Source organism: Lepus europaeus, unplaced genomic scaffold, assembly GCF_033115175.1.
Source record: "Lepus europaeus isolate LE1 unplaced genomic scaffold, mLepTim1.pri SCAFFOLD_47, whole genome shotgun sequence".
Lineage (NCBI taxonomy): Eukaryota > Metazoa > Chordata > Mammalia > Lagomorpha > Leporidae > Lepus > Lepus europaeus.
Genome location: NW_026909346.1, coordinates 1,618,271 through 1,624,567, shown reverse-complemented (window position 1 = coordinate 1,624,567; position 6,297 = coordinate 1,618,271). Strand labels below are relative to the sequence as shown.

General features: G+C 40.4%; 1 pseudogene; it reads right to left on the bottom strand.

Moving 5' to 3' along the window:
• Window positions 1-2,877: 2,877 nt before the first annotated feature.
• Window positions 2,878-3,987, bottom strand: LOC133755440 (palmitoyltransferase ZDHHC2-like; annotated as a pseudogene).
• Window positions 3,988-6,297: the final 2,310 nt, after the last annotated feature.

Genomic DNA, 6,297 nt, shown 5'->3' with positions numbered 1-6,297 from the left:
AATTTTATTTTTTTTTTACTTTTCCAAATGCAATTTTTAGATATAATCACTTAGGTGCTTAAATGAATACATAAAAGACCCAGAGGGAGATCTTACCAGTACTCTAACAAGGTAAAGTATACAAATCCCTCTTTTTCCCCTAGCTTCCAGCTTTGCAAGAGGGAACACCTAACAGAATCAAGTCCAGTATATCACTATACTAGTTCTGTGCTTTGAAAAAATATCTGGGTGTGCGTGGCCGCCGGGGCCATGGCGGTGCTCAGCGTCATCTGCTTGCTGCTGGGGGAGGCGTTGTGGCCGCCTGTCTCGGCTTCGGGCGAGGAGTTCTGGCCCGGCCAGTCGGCGGCCGGCATCCTGTTGGGAGCGGCGTCCCAATGACGGTACCTCCTGTACGACGTGAACAACCCTGGAAGGCTAAAAAAAATATATCTGGCTACATATGAGTCTGAATACATCAAATGCTGCTCTTGCCCTTAAGACTTCTAACAATAGTTATCATTTCTAGTGTGGCACTTCAGGATAATGCATAACGACCAAGGGAAAAAAAAACTTTAAAGTAAAAGCAAGAATATATCATGTCTTCCCAGATTTTTTGAAGCAGATTGTCAAATTCTTCAGCTTAAAAAAAAGTCTGAAAAAGACTGCTGCTATATTGTTCAAAGAATTGCATTCCTATAAAATGGACTTGGCCTATGTAGCTCATTCCATAAACACATTTAATATAAAACTCTTTATATTTTTAGCAAGGATAAATAATTTTAAGGATAAGTAATGGAGTTTTTATTCCATTGCCCTCTGGTATTTTAGTTTATTGAATATTTTTCTAACAAACATTTTGAAAAGTTTATTATCATTTTCTCTTTGATTACCTACCAGTTACTTAACTATGTGTTTTTTGTTTTGTTTTGTTTTGTTTTGTTTTTAAAGACAGAGTTATAGAGAGAAGTAGAGACAGAGAGAGAGATCTGGTTCACTCCCCACAATGGTCAGAGCTGCGCTGATCTGAAGCTAGGAACCAGGAGCTTCTTCCAGGTCTCCCATATGGGTACAGGGGCCCAAGGACTTGGGCCATCTTCTTCTGCTATCCCAGGCCATAGCAGAGAGCTGGATTGGAAGAGGAGAGCCGGGACTAGAAGCAGTGCCCATATGGGATGTCAGTGCTTCAAGTCAGGGCTTTAACCCACTGCACCACAGTGCAGGCCCCTCAGCTTTTCTTTTCAACATCACAAATACAATAGCTTAGAGTTAGTCTTTCTGCTTTTGTTTTTGAAAGTAGATCCTGGAGATATTTAGAGTCCTAACTGGAGAGCTAGCAATGAAATAATATAATTTAATGATACACCACCGTCTCCTGTTTTCTTTTTCTTTTTTAAATTTATTTGACAGGTAGAGTTATAGACAGTGAGAGAAAGAGACAGAGAGAAATGTCTTCCTTCTGTTGGTTCACTCCCCAAATGGCCGCTACAGCCTGTGCTGTGACTGGAAGAGCTGGACTGGAAGAGGAGCAACTGGGACTATGCCCATATGGGATGCTGGCACAGCAGGTGGAGGATTAACCAAGTGAGCCAGGCACTGGCCCCAACTATGTGGTTTTAAAAGGTAATCTGCTTTAAATTCTTAAAGTCAATACTAAGAAAAGTATACAGCTTATCCTAATTGTTAACATTTACAAAAAGTATAGTTCATTCAAATAAAAAATAATAATTTTTTGTAAATAATGCATACAAAGCACAAGAGCTTTTTAGTATATTTACCAAAGCCAAACATTTTAACATCAACAAAAACATCTTTTTATCTTAAACTAAATTTTCAAACAGCATGCCATTTCCAAAACAATATGATTTTTGTAATGACTTGCATAATTTAATCTTGATAGGTACTTCAGGAAACATATAGTTTTACTGTCATAGTTTTGATGAGAAGACATAATAAAAGTAATATAGATACCACTGGAGGATTAACAGGACAAATAATAGAGATATATTACAGGAGGGTGAATCCATTGAACCAAAAGGAATTCTTAACAGAAGTTGAATACTTTTACTAAGTTCAATAGGAGAAATTACCTAAAAAGATGTTTGTAAAAACCTAAGCCCACAAAACTGTATCAGAAGTCAATCTTAATCATGTTACAGATTTTCCTCCAATTACAAAAATCAGAAAAGATGAAAGATGTTTCTGATTTAGAATTATTTTCTAAAAACATTGGATTCATTCTCAGAAATGTGTTCTAGTCATTTGTTTGATCAGAAAGCTCCAGCGTCAATGTTCATACTTATTTTCTATGGAAAGCAAAGTCTAGAAGTAATTAAAGTCTGATAAAAATGGATGGTGATCTTCAAGTATAGGCCATTTGGACTTTGTAATGAAGTCATAGTTATGACAGGTCAATAAGTCTGAAGTTCATTTCCTATCAGAAGGAAAAAGTAAAAGAAGTCTGGTTTATTTCCCCTACCTTCTTAATAGTAACTAACAAATTTTACAAATCAAGCACCTTATAATGTGACATGAAATCATTTAAATCTGAAACAATATCTTAAGTCTCAAATTTTGAAATAAAAAATCAGACAATCAATGAAGATTTTAAGTAATAAACTGTGCTACCTACATTATTTAGGTGAAAACTGGCCCATGAATTTAGGCCAAGTTTTCGATAGAAGATATTTCTTCTTTGATTCATATACAAGAAAACATTTTAAAATTTAACAAGAATCTCTGTTTCTGTATGTTGGATCAAAAGTGTGTTATGTTTTAAGTAACAACTTGCAGACAATTAACTCATATTCTGCATACCCAAACAGTGCCTTCATATGGGAGCCTTTCATCCATGTACAGCATCACTACTTTAATAAAGCATGAATTTATTTTGCTTGAGGATTAAGTCTCATTCTCCATGGTTAACGCAGGATTGCTCATAGCAGCTTTGCCTCCCCCAGGGTTTATACTGCTTTCTGTCCAAGACTGAGAGTCAGTAAGAAGGTGGCTCTGGGATTCTCACAATGGCTTTGCAGGAACTGATGGTTTTCAGGATTTTTAGCTGTTGAATTCAGTCCTGCAGGAGTAGATGGTTGTGCAGGATCCTGGTTAACAAGGCAAGCTGGGAGGGAGCAGCCATCAGACAGACATGAAAAAATGGGTAGCAACCAGTACTTCTTCTCATCACCAAAAACTTGTTTCATTATTTTTACTGAGACTTAAGCTGAATCCATTCTTAATGGTTCCACGTAGAAATACTGGACTCCTGAATGCCTCTAATGTAGATTTATTTTTGCTGACTAGCCAACAGTGATAGCCAAATAGAGAAGATAAGCTGACAGAAAACCAGCTTCAGCAAAGATTAGAAACATCATATGGAACTTCGCTTGAGTATCTGGTAGACCACTTGTCCAAAATTTGACAACATACTGTAAGTCTGTAGCAGTGATAAAAAGGCAGTACAACAGAGAATAAGCCAGGAAAAGAAAGAAGAATTTACAATCTGAAAGTCCCACATAATTGTTCACCCATGGGCAATGATGACCCATCTTCAAAATACATTTATCACAGACGGAACAGGGGTGGCAGTGATCTGGCTTTATAAATCGGCATCTGTCACAGTAGCAGATGGCTCCAGTCATGGTCCTGGTATAAATGGAAGATCCCTAGCTGCTCACCTAACAACTTCCTGATGGGCTTGTCCTCTTGGCTCTCTCTCCAACAATTCTTTCTCTGCGTAAGAGAGATGGCATTCTTTGGAAGGATTCATTGGTAATGTAAAGATAGTTTTCCAGTACGACCTGACAAACATCGCGAAAAGTAGATGATAAGCCAACAAGCACACAACTTGTTCGCCAATGTTTTCCTGGGAACTGGGCAGAGCTGGATGGTGAAGGCATAGTAGGACCAGCCCAGCAGGAGGCTGATGAACACCACTGGGATCCAGGACGGCACCCTCCACAACACACGCCGGTACCGCCACCTGACGCTGCGTAGGTCCGAGGGCGCCATCTTCCAGCGACATCCACCTACCCAGCTCTGGCCTCTGGGCGGGCTGACCGTACGGGGGACTCCTGGCAGGACTGGCCTGGGGGCGGGGGCTGGTTGCACTGTGGCCACTACCACCGCCACTGTGGATGCCCAGCTCCTCAGCCCAGCGGAGGTGGCAGCCACGGGAGGAGGAGGCAGAGGAGGCAGCTCTACATGTAGATTTAAAAATGTATTTTCTATCGATTTTTTTTTGCTGAACACATGGATGCATAATCTCTGTTTATAGAAAGCCAAATCCAAGAGAGAATCAAATATTCAGTCTTAAAATGGGGAGAAAATAAAAGATGAAAAATGACAATGATGCATGAATTAAATAAGTCACAGAGAAACTGCTGACATTTTTCAATTGTAGGCCCAAGTGGAAAGGTTTAAAAAGGAGAAACAAGAAACAGAAACAATGTTGAAGAAGAAAAGCATTGAAAATTTTCCAAAACTTTCAAAAGTCAACAATCACCAAATCATAGATGCATTAAATGCTGCAAACCATTTTCAAGGTAAAACATACTTAGCCGTAGTTTCACTTTTTGAAACTAAAGACAAACAGAAGACAACAAAATATATAATCTCCAAAGGATCTAAAGTGAGAGAATAGCTGACTTATCTGTGTCTGGCTTCACTGTATTAGTTGAGGAATCTGAATTTTGTACTGCTGTCAGTAAAATCAGTATCCATTAACACCTATAGACATCATATGTGAAATTGTATTTGTGTATATATATATATATATATATATATGCAATTTCAAATAAAAATTGAAATGGATCATAGCTGGCACATTTTTACTCAAGCAAATATTGAAGCAAACATTCTGACTGGAGAAAAATAGTCTCAGAAGAACAATGGTGAAGAAATTAATAAATCTTGACTTGAACTTTTCTATTATCATTGTGTGTATTCTATATTTTTTTTGTATTCTATAGTTTCTATCCCTTATAATAAAGAAAAGGTAAGGAACAGAGATGTTAAAATGAGGTAAAAATGCTGAATTTAACTGAGCAAGCCTGAGAATCTAAAAGCATTTTCCTGATGCCTTGACTAATCAGTAAAAGTGATAACTAGACAGAAACCTTAGAATTTTCTCCTTATCTCATCTCTGTGTGAGATTACTACAGTAAATTACAGGATTATGCTTTGCCCATAGTAAAAAACAGTCTCAAAAATTAAAAAGTGGTTTTTGTTCCAGAGAACATAACTAGGCAGTCTATTCATATCAATCATCTCCAGGAGAGGAGGAGTGGGAGCAGGCCTGGGTGGAGGAAGAGGCTCCCAACAGAGTAGGGAAGGATTGCATTTCAAACACAAGCAATTATGCAAACCCACACCCACAGTGCCTAGAAAAAGAGAAAGGGACACTGAAGAGGAGAGCAGGGGACCTGCTGGAGGACTCCCTAAATGTTCCAAAGAGGCAGAAGACCTCAAAGTAGAAAAGGCCACAGCCACCATACAGGGGAGTGGCCTGTCCCCATAGAGGTGAAGAAAAGCACCCACTTCAACACAGGCCCCTGGTAAGCCTCAGGCTCCAGGCTCCAGCCTGGGATGCCTCAGGAGGAAGAGATGGAGGAGGAAGAGGCTTCCAAGGAAAAGACTGAGCCCCCAGCATCAGAGATCATAAGAGACTGTAGCCACCAATATTTCAAGAGGGGCCTCCTCCACATTCCTGCCACTGACGGGGTGTTCTTGGGGACTTTGGCCATAGCCTGCAAACTGGGAACCTACTCTCCTCCTCCACTCATTTTCCTCACTACAAGTCCAGCCCCTGAAGATTGATCTGGACTAGGTAATCCATCTGGTCCTTCCTTGCAGGTCCCCACACACTTAAGATCAGTCAGGGCCATGTTTAAGCTCTGGATGAGATTACTCCTCAGTGTGCCATCTTAATTAGAGCTGTTTCCCAGGGCTTCTCCTGGGGCACCGCCCAGCTCCTTCCACCTCATGACATCCCTCTCCCCTTCCCCCAGGCATTCTGGAGCACTGGGTTTCTGTCCGGGGTAGGGAGTGAAAGGGACCTAGCGTAAACAACAGGGTGGCTGCTGGAGCCTGGGAGAAGCAATCCTCAAATGGGGGTGGGTGCGTTTGTTGAGTTCCTGTTTCCTCCTCCCACGCCTATTTTACCAGTGGCCTAAATTCAGGTAAAATAGGAGAGCTTGTGGGGGACTGGTGCCCTTCCATAGATCTTTGATGACTGATAACATCCATTCCTCCTTTTGCTGACCCCAGGACTTCTGGGAGTTGCAATTTATATGGGAGTTGTAATTACTTTTAGCAGATTTG